At 44.7% G+C, this 13,810-nt stretch overlaps 1 protein-coding gene across 1 annotated transcript in view; it reads left to right on the forward strand.

Moving 5' to 3' along the window:
- The first annotated feature begins 10,009 nt into the window (after positions 1-10,009).
- The window catches only part of ZNF469 (zinc finger protein 469), a 376,655-nt gene continuing 372,854 nt past the window's right edge, over positions 10,010-13,810 (forward strand). Inside the window, exon 1 of the mRNA XM_072117100.1 lies at positions 10,010-10,146. The gene's annotated coding sequence lies outside the window, so the exon portion shown is untranslated. The remainder of the gene's footprint in view (positions 10,147-13,810) is intronic.

The following is a 13,810-nucleotide window of genomic DNA, read 5'->3' on the forward strand; positions in this document are numbered from 1 at the left end:
GCCATTTCAGCCAGTCAAGGCTCCAGCACCTCTGCCAAAGGGAGCTGTTTGTCTTTGACATCATCGGAACCATGGTGACAGACAATGGGAGGAACATGGTGTCCACGCTGCACCGAGGTGGGATGGTCCATACGCCCTGCATGGCCCACGTGTTCAATCTGGTTGTCAAAAGGTTCCTGATGTCTTCCACCCATCTGCAAGACATTCTAAAAATGGCCAGGAAACTGTGCATGCACTTCAGCCATTCCTACAAAGCCAAGCACACCCTCCTCGAGTTGCAGCAGCAGAACTACCTCCCCCAACATAGTCTGATATGCGATGTTTCCACCCATTGGAATTCCAGCCTCCATATGTTAGACTGCCTGTATGAACAGAGAAAAGCCATTAATGATATTTTGATGATGCAAGCGGACAAGAGTACTCCCCTGTGTAACTTTGATGTCAGCCACTGGCAGCTCATGTGTGACACCTGTCATTTGCTTAGGCTCTTTGAAAAGGCCACGTTATCTGTCAGCCACCAGGACTACGGGATGAATAACATCATTCCACTGTTTTATGTCCTGGAACAGATGCTGCAAAATCTGTCTGGTCAGGGCACTGGAGAAGTGCGACTACATCTCATGGCCACATGAGTCCAGTGGGGGCTGAACTGGAGGAGGAGGAGGACATTGGAGAACAAGCAGAGTCTGGTGAAAGTAATGTTTTTTCACCAGAAAAGAGGAGCAGGAGCATCCGGAGGAGATAGAAGATGAGGCAGATGACTCAGAAGCACTGTGGCAGTATACAGTGGAGATGGAGGCCGGGAGTCACTCAGAGTCACTTGCGCAAATGGCCCGCAGCATGCTGCTTTGCCTAACTATTGACAGACAAATAGTCAACATCCGGCATAGGGATGACTTTTGGCTCTCCACCCTCTTGGACCCTCGCTACAGGTCTAAAATGGGTGCCTTTTTTCCAGCTGCCAAGAGGGAGGAACAACTGGCGTACTATAGAGAAATACTGTGCAGACAGTTGGCTGCTGCCTATGTGCAATATTGTCCATCCTCTGTCAGTTCTGACCAGGGGATTCCTGGCAGTCTTCACTCACAAACTACTGCCACAGCAGCAGCTTAAGTCTGGAGTCCTTAATGAGCAGATTCCTTCACCAAACTAGTGAGGAGGGTAGACGGCACCTGCAGCAGCAGGGCATGGAGCAGACCCTGCATCAGCAGGTGGTGGCCTACTTGAACAGCACTCTACCACCCCCGGTAGCGGATCCCCTGGACTACTGGCAGCCAAACTTGATGTGTGGCCGCAACTTGCGGAGTTTGCAGTAGAGAAGCTGTCCTGCCTGGCCAGTAGTGTGGCATCAGAGTGGGTGTTCAGTGCGGCGGGGGCCATTGTTACTCCAAGGAGAACCCTCTTGTCCACCAAATGTTGAGAAATGAGTCTGGATTCTAACTACCTGCCACTATTCTGATGCTGCCACCCACCTGATGCCACACATCTGCTTCCAGTTGCTCCATTTGCCTCCCACCCATCTTTACCAGGGACTGGAATTGTCACCCACCTCCACACTCTGTCATTTTGCCACTTTCTGACGATCTGCTGCTGCTGCCGGCACCTCCACACTCTGTCATTGTGCCACACTGTGGCCTACCATGTTGCTGTCAGCTCCAGAATTTGTCTTTGTGCCACTCTCTGACCTCATGCTGCTGCTGCTGCTGCCACCTCCACACTTTGTCATTGTGCCACTCTGTGGCCTACCATGTTGCTGCCAGCTCCAGAATTTGTCATTGTGCCACTCCCTGACCTCATGCTACTGCTGCCACCTCCACACTCTGTCATTGTGCCACTATGTGGCCTACCATGTTGCTGTCAGCTCCAGAATTTGTCATTGTGCCACTCTCTGACCCCATGCCGCTGCCACCTCCACACTTTGTCATTGTGCCACTCTGTGGCCTACCATATTACTGCCAGCTCCAGAATTTGTCATTGTGCCACACTCTGACCTCATGCTGCTGCTGCTGCGCCACCTCCACACTCATTGTGCAACTCTGGGGCCTACTCATGCTGCTGCCAACTGACCGCTGTATCCCTGGAACACCCTGTTATTTCAATAATGTTGTTTTCAACCTCCACCACTCTATGACGTTGCCACTATGTTTGGTTTTCCCCCTAATTTCATTTGTTAGAAGGAATGAAAAGCTTCAGGATTGATAGCCAAAAGCAGAACACAGAGGAAATGCAAATATCCCATTTACTGGCCATCTCTGTTCTGAATCAATTCCTGTTTGGTTTTGGCTTTAGCAATACTGATAGATTATTGAACGATTGAAAGCGGACACTGACAGATAAAATGAAGGGAAAAATGATCAGTGATGTCAATGCAGAATTAATGCTGACACCCTCTCCACTCTTTTGGGGGGTTTCTGCATGTAGGTTCTATCGTGATCTATGGAATCATCTGATGTCAGTGTAAAAAGAGTGCACTCTTTGATGTTATAATGGGATCTGAGCCCTCAGCTCAGTCCTTTTGAGCAGGCACAGACTTTACCTTGTCAGCCTGCTTTCCCACTTCACTTATATGGTCAAGTTGGCCCCTGTATGTGACCATGGAATTAAAGAGTGAAGCGATTCTAAGAGCAGTGGCTGTCACAGCATTGTTTGAAGACCAAACCACGCTCCCTATGCATATTTGAGCATGGCACAATGTTCTACAACACCCTACAAGCTCTCTGATGCCAGGAAATACCTGTTTTTTAAGCGAATCGAATTTTTGAAAATTTCACCCATCTCTACATATGTACATACATACATACAAATACAGTTACATATTTACCTCTCCTGTTGATAAACTGTAGGTGGACTTGTGTCATCCCAGGAGGAAAGAACAGCAGCTGCACAGCTTCTAGTGCGGATATCATAATGGGGGGAGATTCATTAATGTGTCTTAGGCTCTGACAGTGCAGGACACCACTAGTCTTGTGCTGCACCAGATTCATAATTGTGATAATGAATTCGGACTGTCGAGTTCTTCTTTAAGACATGTTTTTAGCTGGTTTAACTTGTGCGCAAGCTCCTTAATTTTTTGGCGCACAGGCTAATTTCAATATGACCGTACCCATTTTCTCAGAAATCTTGCCCCGTTTGTGAGGCTAATTCCCTTTGCTGGATGAGTCTGAAAACGGCCTAAAAATGGTCTAAAAGCTTTTATAAATGTGTCGGAAGGCATTTTAGTTTTTTTGCCGCAAAACGTCATTTGCGGATGTAGAAGCAATCATGAATTCCCCCCACTGACTTTTGGGTTTGCCTTGGCTGTAAGCCATAATCATCATCATTAACAGAAATAAACATTTGAAAAAGTTCACTGCTTTTAACGACTCATAAATAATATATGAGTTTCACATTTTGGATTTAATTACTTAAATAACTTTTTGCTGATAGTCTAATTTATTAAGAAGCACTTTTAGGTTGACAAAACATTTGGTTGAAAAGGCTTTGACATATTCCCAATATTCAGCAGTACCAAACAGTCACATAATTAATAACAGGGCGTGGCAACAACATCTAGATGAAAGGTATATTACAGCAGTTTCCATATTATTACATCAGATCAGTGTCATATTCGAAGTTTCATTTATTTAACCAGATTGATTGGAAAGGCTTTATGGGAATGCATTGTGGTTTTGGAATTAAAGATGACATGAGGTTTAGATTCCCTTGTTGGCTTCCTGGGTATTGGGCAGGAATTCTATAGGGGTGTGTAACATTTTAGAATTGTCAGAAATCTGGCTATAAAAACTACTCACCCTGTTAAATCTGGTACAAAAGCGTCCAAGAGGTCCAAGATAACTTTTAGGGAAAATTAGTATGCCAACATTAGTTCTTCTCAGAATGCAACAATTGCGAAAGCCTGAAAATTCTTGATAAGAGTGGACATGCTCTGAGTCTGAGAAAAAAGGTGAAATATGGGTCCTGGCTGTGAGAAAGCCATGAGTTTTGGAGAAAGTGGGGGGAAGGCTTTAAAAAAAGAGTAGACATGGGGTACTGGCTGTTAGAAATAGGCTCTGTGAAAAGGAAGGATTGGTAAAATGGGTGTGCAGGTATTGTGAAAAAGAGGGGGGAGTAAGGAGTACAGGCTTTGAGAAGAAGGTTGACACAGGGATAAGGCTATATGAGAAGTAAGAAGGACATAGGGTGCAGACTGTATATAAAGGAGTGGTACAGGGGTGCAGGCTATGTGAATCAAAGGTAGAGCAGGTGAGCAGGATGTGCGAGAGTAATACGAGGGGGATATAGGGTTGAAGGCTGTAAAGGAAAGAGTGGGACATGTGTGTGCAGGAAAGCACACCTAAATATAGGTGATCAACCAAACTCAGCTTCTCAGGCACTGTCCATATAGATGGCTCCTGTCCTTGCCAACTGCTAGCTACTTTTAAACTTGGGATTGGGGCACAGGCAATAGTGAGGACTCCGAAAGGGAATAACCACCTGACACCTGGTACTGGATCAGGAAATATGCCCATTACTGACAAAGACCACCAGTGATGTTCACATTTAATGGATTCTGATTTTCACATAGAAATTTACATCTTCTTATGTTTGGATAATAGCAAACGTATCAATCATGGTGGGGTGGACAAAGTGAAGACACCCTGGAAACTCTTCTCCACAGCTGTTCAAAAGCTAGTTATGGTAAGGAACTTATCTGTTGTATATTCAGACCTTTCTTAGCACACCAAGCATTTGCTGACCAGTTCAATTTTACCATTTCTCAGCCATAGATGCCATCAATGTGAGACAACTTACTAATTGTGGGTTTCAACTGGATTCTTAATCAAGTGGAGTGCCAGGTTTAGCATGCACAGAGCCACTCCATTTATTATCCAGCGGACATCCGAGGGATATACTATATTACTGCTAAAAATATGTTATGCAAACATGTTTTCCAGCATGGCATAAGAAAAACATTACCCCTTTTAGATACTGTATAAGAAAGCCCATTTAACATTGAGCATGATTTTCAAGAAGCCTTATAACATGATGCAACATAAATTAGAATTTCCATTCCATCGTCTGACATATAGTAGTGTTTTATAATTTAGGCGGTTTGGGCAGTAGTCCAGGGCCCAAGCTCATGGCCACACAAACCACCCACCAAAATTTGGTAAGGAAGGACATTTACCCATGAGAACCTTGCACAACTGTTCCTGCTCTTAATAGACATGCATACAAGAGCCATTTTAGGACCTTCAAAGGTCCTGAAACCGCAGATTGAAAGCAGGCAGTAGGGAAGTATCCTCCACTCTTCAAAAAGCTTGATTCTAGTACCATATTTAGGAAGTGAATTCCAGACTTGTAGGGGCTACAATATTCATATAGCCCAGGGCACATGGCAGTCTTAATCCGCACCTGCTGCCATGTATCCACTGTGTCCTTGCAGTAAAGACTCCTGATTTGTTGTTGTTGCTGGCGCCACAAAGAAGCATAGTGGAGGGGATCTCATTAGAACTCATGTTCTACCTGTCTACCCACTGTGATTGCATACTTCCGCCAGTTGCTGAGGAATGGACAGTGGCAGTCGTAGATAGTCAATGTCCTTTTGTACCAAGTGAGGCATCTCCTGGCATGCCAGATAGAATCCTTTAAAGGAAACCTACCACTTACAAGTGGTAGGTTTAGACACATATACATGGCACCAGCTCAGGGTGAGCTGGTGCCAGAGCATATTTTTGTTAGGGGAACAAAGCCCCTATCGCCGTTTTATAAGTTATATTAACTTATAACTCGGCGCACCGCACTTGGGCACGGCGCACCATGCGCGTGCCCGTGCGTGCACCGGATTCTAACGTCCTGGAGAGCTGGTGACGTCACCGAGCTCTCCGGCACACGCGCGCCTGCGCAACTTAGCGCGGGGAAACAGGCTGGTGCCATGTATATGTGTCTAAACCTACCACTTTTAAGTGGTAGGTTTCCTTTAACTTATTTCGAAGGTGTCAGGCATCCTGCATAGCCCTGTCAGTGTGAGTGTCCTGAAATAATCGATAAAGCATGGTGTGGTGTGTCATGGTGTTCCTGGATACAGAGTCTCTGAGTTTGTGTTCCATGGTTTTAACAGACCCTGAGCAAAAGGACACTTGCTAAACAGGAGCAGTTTCCTCCAGAATGTGGGGCAGTATGGAGTGTCGCTCAAGTTCTGGACTTGTATGAACAACCGGAGAGGCAGACCCCCATGGATGGCCATCCACGACAAGTCCTTGCGCCTGTTGAACAGTTGGTTGCAACACACGTTCGCCCAAGCTGTCTTAGCCATGTCCTGCATGAACTGCATCCAGGTAACGCCTGTACAACCATCTATTACGCTTGTACAGGCAGATTTGCTCTTCAAAATAGTCTATTCTCCTCTCTTCTTCTGACTGGCTGCTAGTTGCAGTGTATTCACTGTAGTAATGCACAGGCCGATATTAGGACACGTGACCGGAGCACAGATCTTCGATCACATAACAGCGCTGCTTGTCCCTCTGACAGTGTGTACATATGCACACAGAGCCATCGGCAGGATCAAGCCGTCTGTGTGACTGTCTGTGTGATTGAGCCCGATCCTGCACTGTGACGTGTCTGATGATATTATCAGTCCCCTATCACAGCAGCCTCTTAGTGCTCATAGTGCTGTGTCTGCAGGGGGATCCCGTGATTTGAACGGGATTCCTAGAGCACAGGGGTTAATAGACATGCAGAGAAGATGTATGTATGTATGTATGTGCATAAAGCAAATAATTCAAATAAAACATTTCAAATTGGGGGCCACTAGAGATAAGTGGACTTGGCTTCGTGTTTTCGGCCACGTCACCCGAAAATAATGCTGGAATGGTGGCTGAACAGTCAAACCAGCAAATTGAAGAACCCTGCAGCTAACCATGGCTAGTTGCAAGGGGCATCAATTTGTCTTATTATTCGTCCTCCAGTCCAGCATTAATTGTGGGTCTCGAGCCCAAACCACAAGCAGACTTCGGGTCCACTTATCACAGTCCAGTCCACAATCCTCGGGTAAAAATAATCCTCAAAAATGGTAAAAGGAGTATTATTACCATTCAGGAAAAATGTTAGACCTCTGTCTGGAACAGACCTCAACAAGTCCTTAGTGCAGATGAGCTTGTGAATAATGTTTGGCTTCCATAGATCCCTGCAGCTGGTGTTCCCTCACAAAATGGACAGCCCCAATGTAATACTAATCGGGTCTCAGTCGTAAGGGAAGGATTTATCCCACTTGACCTATATGAGAGAATGAAGCAAGACTTCTGGACTTTCCTGCAGAGCTGTTAACAGTGCTTAGAGTCCTGCTCACACAGTCAAAGGAAATCCAAAGCAAGGTGGAGATGTCGGTGATGCCCTTATACCCTTTGCGTGTCTCCTAGAACATGACTGTTTAACTCTGTCCATCTTGGAGCCTCAGACAAACTGGAAAACGGTCCTGTCAACGGCCTCAATAACAAAGGCCAGGGGTGACTATGCCTGGGGGATGTATTGAAACACTGGCAGCACCAGAATCTGATTTGGTGTTAACTTTGGGAAAGCGTTCCTTCCTGAGCCAATTATGGAGAATCTTGTTAAAGTTCCATTGAATGGTGAAGGGAAAGGGTGCAGAATAAGCGACTGGCAGTCTCCGAAAAGCATGGCCTCTGACTCAGATTAGGTCCCCCAGAGCTACACAGAGTTCAGCTTGGAGACCGTTAATGCAAGAAATCCTGCCATGTCTGAATATTTCAGTGTCAGTGAGCAGCTCGTACACTGCCAAAGGGGAATCCGTAGCTTTGGCACCTGCACGATCGAGAGTCGTAGTGATACCTGACAAGACGCTCTTGATGGCTTTAACGTCTTTGATCTTCGCAGAGTAGAGGCTGCTGTAGAAGTATGTGACAACCTCCATCACCGTTTTCTTTCCCCGCTGCATACATTCGGTTTCATCTCAAATCTTGTTCAGGAGTGTGCGGCCAGCTTGGACTTTCCTGAAAAATAATTACCATATATACTCGAGTACAAGCCTAGTTTTTCAGCACAAAAAAAATGTGCTGAAAACCCAAACTCGGCTTATAGTCGAGTAAAAAAAATAGGTTTTACCAGGTTTTTGTGGTAAAATTAGAGGCCGCGGCTTATACTTGGGTCGACTTATGCTTGAGTATATACGGTACTTCTCACCCTTCTCCAGGTTGATTCACCTGGATTTTTCTTCAAAGTGCCTTTTCAGATCCATCTTGTTCTCCTCCAGCTCCTCTCTGACAACCCAGCTTTGAAGGTCTTGCAGGTATCTCAGCTGAAGCCGAGTCTCCCTTTGCCGTGACAGTCTGCATCTGTCCTAAAAGAAACAAGATATTTCTACTTTAGAATATTCCTACCACTTGCTGATGAGTTCAATCAAGCATTTATCATTTCTCTTGGCCTGTATGAGTTTTGTCCATGGGAGCTTTAAAAAAAAAAACTTTAAAACTCACTTTGGTCCAGAAATCTTGACATCTGTGTATTGTGTCAAATGAAGCCAATTTAGTATACCTTTACCTACACAAGAGCTGTAGGTACGGTGCATGCTTCATTAAACAGCACCGAGATCCTCAGATGTGTCTCATCAGACTCACATCTAGGTGACAATAAACATTTGTTTTTTTTCACATTGCACACACATACACATCTGATACAGGTCAATTTGGGACACTAAACCACAGGTCCATAAGAATCTGTATTTGATTTTGGGTTTCAAATCAAACTGACAGGTCCTCTTTAAGGTACAAAGGTAGGTCAGAGGCCATACTCACTCTAGAACAGTGATGGCCAACCTATGACACGCGTGTCAGCACTGACACACGTAGCCATTTTCAGTGACACACGGCTGCTGGAGAAAAATTGCTGTAGTGCAGTTGTCTGTTGTCTGGGGCCGGTCGGGCGGTCGGTTGGCAATGTGGTCTACAGCGAGCGGCTGCATCTGAGTCAGAGAGATCGCAGCTGCTGCTCCTGTCCTCCCGGCCTGCTCTGCGGAGGCCGCCCAATGACGCCAGAGTGGAGCGTGGAGACAGAGCAGCCCCAGCTCGCAAAGACGCAACCTATGCTGTGCCTGCGCGGGAACATCTACACAGGAGCTGAAGCGTCCTGAAGAGGAGTAACGGAGGCTCGTGGTGTCGTTGGAGCCTGTGCCAGTTAGGTAAGTTAATTTATTGAGTTGAGCTCTGCCGGGCTGGGCTGTGATGTACACTCTTTGGGGGGCACTTCTCAGGACACAAATGTCCTTAAAACTAGCTGTTGCTGGACTGCCACAGGTTCGCCATCACTGGAAGAATTCCCCCTCTCCCTCACTTATCTTAGTTCATGGCACCCCACACAAGTTAAATAACAGCAAGACCAACAAAAGAAACCAACTGACAGATTAACAAAGAAGTCACTAAGCAGGTAAGTTAAATAACTATACGTATTTGTTATTTAAACTCTAAATATCACAAAATTAGGTTTTTTTTCTCAAGGTGACACACCACCCGAGTTATGCTCGGTTTTTTGGCGAATTTTGACACACCAAGCTCAAAAGGTTGCCCATCACTGCTCTAGAAGGTGCTACAGTGAAGCTCACTTCCCAGTTCATAGTATCACTGTATACCTGACCAACATTTATTGCCACTGAAGCTCATATTTCTCCCATTTCTATTGGCCCAGACAAATTGTATGACATGTAATTGGCACAGTGGTTAACACTTTCGTCTTGTGGTACTGGAATCACTGACCAGGAAAAACATCTGGAGTTGTGGATGTTTCCGTTGGTACCTAGTTTCCTTTTTACTCCAAAGACATACTGATAGGGAAGTGAGCCATACTGAGGAGAATGGGGGCTTTATGTAGAAGCCAGTCTTTGTTAATATAACATGTATCATTATTATCACTGATTATTTATTGACTCCTGCAGGAAATGTTCAGCAGGATTAGGGTTAAGTATCTGTAAAGTGGGTGGAGAAGGGAATCCCAGGCTGGAACTTGAGACTTCAGCTGAGAAAGGAGGTTTCAGACATAATGATGCAGCCCAGCACACAGTGTCTCAGGATGAAAACCTAACTTACAGCCTGGGAGGAATGTCAACGATAATTCCTATGGGGATGACCTATAGCCATGCATGAGTCTGTCACCTGCAGGGTAAGTGCACACCCTAAATGGACATGTGTTGCATTTCATACTTGACCGTCTGTAGGACCCTGCAGTATCAAGTTTGACGGTACCAGGTCTGTTGGTCTATGTATAAAAAGATGCAGCTTCTTACAGTGCTGTTATTTTGTATTAAGAATGTAGAACTATGTCTGATGAATAGAGGGTTAAGGCTTTACAGACAGAATTTCTGAATGTTCTCATTCTGATAGCTGCATGTATCTATTGTCACACAGCCAAAATTAGATTTCTGCTGAATTTAACATGTTGCTTACTGCATACAGCAGTGACCTAGCTAAGGACATGTGCCTGGCAGATAGCTGACAGCCGGTTACTAGCCCCCTGTATGGAGTGGTAAAGGATGAGTATTCTCTAATAACATATTTATAGAGATTCACAAATAGCTAGGACAACATATAAACTGCCAGCCTTCATGTGCTTTGTAGGAGAAGCTCCTCATGTGGATTTCAGTACTTGCTTCAAGGAATGGTTTGTTGCTTGACATTTTTGTGAATGGATAAGAATGTGAGGCAAGCTGTGGAGAAATGACAAAATGTACTATTTGGAGTTGTGAGATATTTCTGCACAAGAATGAATGGTGCTGCATTGCACTGTACTTAGTCTACACAAGAAGAACCAGGATGCAAGAAGAAAAGGTCAAAAGATGAGTGAAGTTGCTGACTGAGGGTTAGAACGGAAATACGGTGCCTCTAGCATCGGACTATAGCCACAACCTCTAACCAATAGGGGAACCCACCACAGTATATTTTGGCGTCTGTATGGAGAAAACATTTCACCATCTGCATGAAATCCAGGTCCTTGGCCTATTCCTCATGGTACCAATGGGTAGAATCTGTCATTGCATGTATTTTTTGGCATACAAGCCATTTAAAAGTCACAATTCCTGATGCCCAAGTGGGCAGGGAGGGCCCAGCTTCATAAATCCCCCCCCCCAAATCGGTGTAAAGATTCTTACTGCAGAGTTATACAATGAAGGTTGCTTCGGTTATTGTTGGTAATAATTAATGGTTATTGAAAAATATTAATGTACTGCAATTTTTCTAGTCCTTATGGGCAAAAAAATATAACTAATGCCTCAGGGTAGTCTATGTAAACCCCAAGCATCTTATCATCCTGAGGCCTTGGTTCCAGGTCTGTGTGAAGTAGCTGGCACTTAGCATGATGTTGAAGAGCAGGCTATTGCTGCCTGTATTTCAGGAGGACTGTATCTTATCATCTCTGCTACGGTGCCATCTGGGCCACCAGCTTTTTTGACATCTTATGGGGAAGATGCTCTCTGCTATATCCTGCAGGGTTATTGGGGCACCTAGAGGGTTTTGGAAGTCTTTGATTTTTTTCCTCAAGTGCTTCTAGTTTTGTTCTGATGTCTTTCTGCTTTTGGTTTAGTTCCTCTGTTGGGATATCTTTGTAGATATCCTTGAAGTATTGGTGCCAGATGTTGCTATTCTGCATATGGAGGTTGCTTTCCTTCACCCACTCTGCCCATGTGGTGCCATAGTTCCCAGAATGAGTTGTCCTGGAGGGCATCTTGGAGCTGGGTGAGCTTGGTGGAGATATGGTTTTATTTTTATTTTTTATGGAGTATGGACTAGAATTGATGTTGAGGTTACATGCTGTTTTATGCTTTCCTCAGGCTGGCATTGTTTGGGCCTCTGTGTTTCTTGTTGGAGGTCGTTTGGGGATCTTCCGTGGGCTTTGAACTCTTTCTCATACCATCTGTAAAGACATTTGCCTTTTGACCTCCTGTGGTTGTGGTCTCCATACATCAGACATTTCTGCCATTTTGTACAGTATATGGTTGAGCTCTGTCAAGGCTTGGTGTATCCCCTGTGGGTTTATCTCATACATGGTTGTGTAGAAGTTCTGGAGCTTTTCCATGACTTCTGGGCTGTTTGGGGTATCTTTATATCTTGAAGCAGAAGAGGCTGGTCTTCTGAGGGTTTTTGTGCATATACTTGGTAGACTTGATGTACAGAAGCATGCTGGTCGTGATCTGAGATTGCGGGGAGACTTTTAAGGCACCAATGTTTGCAGAGTCCATGTCAGTGATGGCATAGTCTACCACACTGCTGCCTACGTGAGAGTTCATTGTGCACCTTCCTAAAAAGTTTCCCTTTGTGCAGCCATTTATTATATGGAGTCGGCATATGCTAAGCAGTTTTATGCAGCTCCTGTTGACTGTGCTGTCTATCTGTGTGTATGAGGCTACTACAGCCAGTCTCCAATGATGTAGATGTTTTCATCCATTGTCAGGGAGTAGTTCTCCCTCTCAGCTCTGAAATAGAGGTATCCATAGATGAGAACTCTGGCCAGAGCATGGAAATGAGTGGCTTCTCTCTCTAGAATATCAAGGCAGTCTGGATTGAAGTAGGGGGACTCTGGCGGTGCTATGTAGGCTGCATAGTGGTAGAGGTCAGACTGAGAGCTGAGAATGGAGTGGCTTATTCTTATCTATATGTGTTTTTCTCCTTTCTTTACTGGTGTCATCTTCCCATGGAGGTCATCTTTGTACCATATTTACCCCCGGTGCTACATGGTAGCCAGAATCCCGCAGTAACAGCCGGGATCAAACAGCTGGGACAAAATAAAACAGTAAGTCCCATGAAGTTCCATCCCATGCAATAATCAAATAAAACATAAAAAGTGAAAATCACCAAAATAAACACAACGTCCATAACATGACAACCAAAAAATATGTAACAACCTGTACAATAAAATTAAATTGTCACTGAACCTGTACAGTGAACCCCGTAAAAAAAACTCAAAAAACCTCACAAAAATTATGACATTTTCCCCATATAAAAGTTACCCTAAAAGTTCAGCTTTTCCCACAAAAAATAAGCTCTAAAACAGCCCTGCAAACAAAAAAATATAAATGTTCTGCCCGTTGTTACATGGCGATACAAAAACAAGCAAACTTCTCACAAAATGAGTTCTATATTCTGTAAAACAAGTTGACCATAAAAAAAGTCATATAAATGGCATAATCGTGATGACCCATAGAAAAAAGATAACACATTGGGGCACATTTACTTACCCGGTCCAGTTGCGATCCCGCGGCGCATTGTCCGATGAAGATTCGGGCCTGCTGGGATTCATTAAGATCGTGCGCCCAATATCCGGCAGGTGTCGCTGCTGCTCTGGGGTTCACCGGAGTTCTGGGGTGCTGATCTTGCGACCCAATTTTTTTTTTCAATTCAGCCGTTTGTCCGAATCCGTCGGGTTGTCTCACGGCCACGCCCCCATTTCTGTCACGGCACCGTGCCTTCGCATGCGCCAAAACCTGAGGCAATTCAGTGCAAAATGATGCAAATCGGAATTATTCGGGAAAACCCATCGGAATTGCGTCTGCAGGCCCTTTAGTAAATGTGCCCCATTATTTTTATGGGATGGTGAACGTCCAGGGAAAAAAATGCTAAAAACTATAAACAAGAATTAATGATTTTTTTAACCACCACCAAGAAAGAGTAATTAAAATCTGATTATTAGCTATTGAACCCCCCCCCCGTAAATGATGTACCAGAAAAGTGGATCTCATCCACAAAAAAATAATCCCCCATTTGTCCAAATTACAAAAAAAGAAACATTTTATAGCCTGTAAAATGTGACATTGCAGATCTGCTCTGAATGGCGC

The sequence above is a fragment of the Engystomops pustulosus genome, chromosome 7 (genome assembly GCF_040894005.1).
Source record: "Engystomops pustulosus chromosome 7, aEngPut4.maternal, whole genome shotgun sequence".
Taxonomy (NCBI): Eukaryota; Metazoa; Chordata; class Amphibia; order Anura; family Leptodactylidae; genus Engystomops; species Engystomops pustulosus.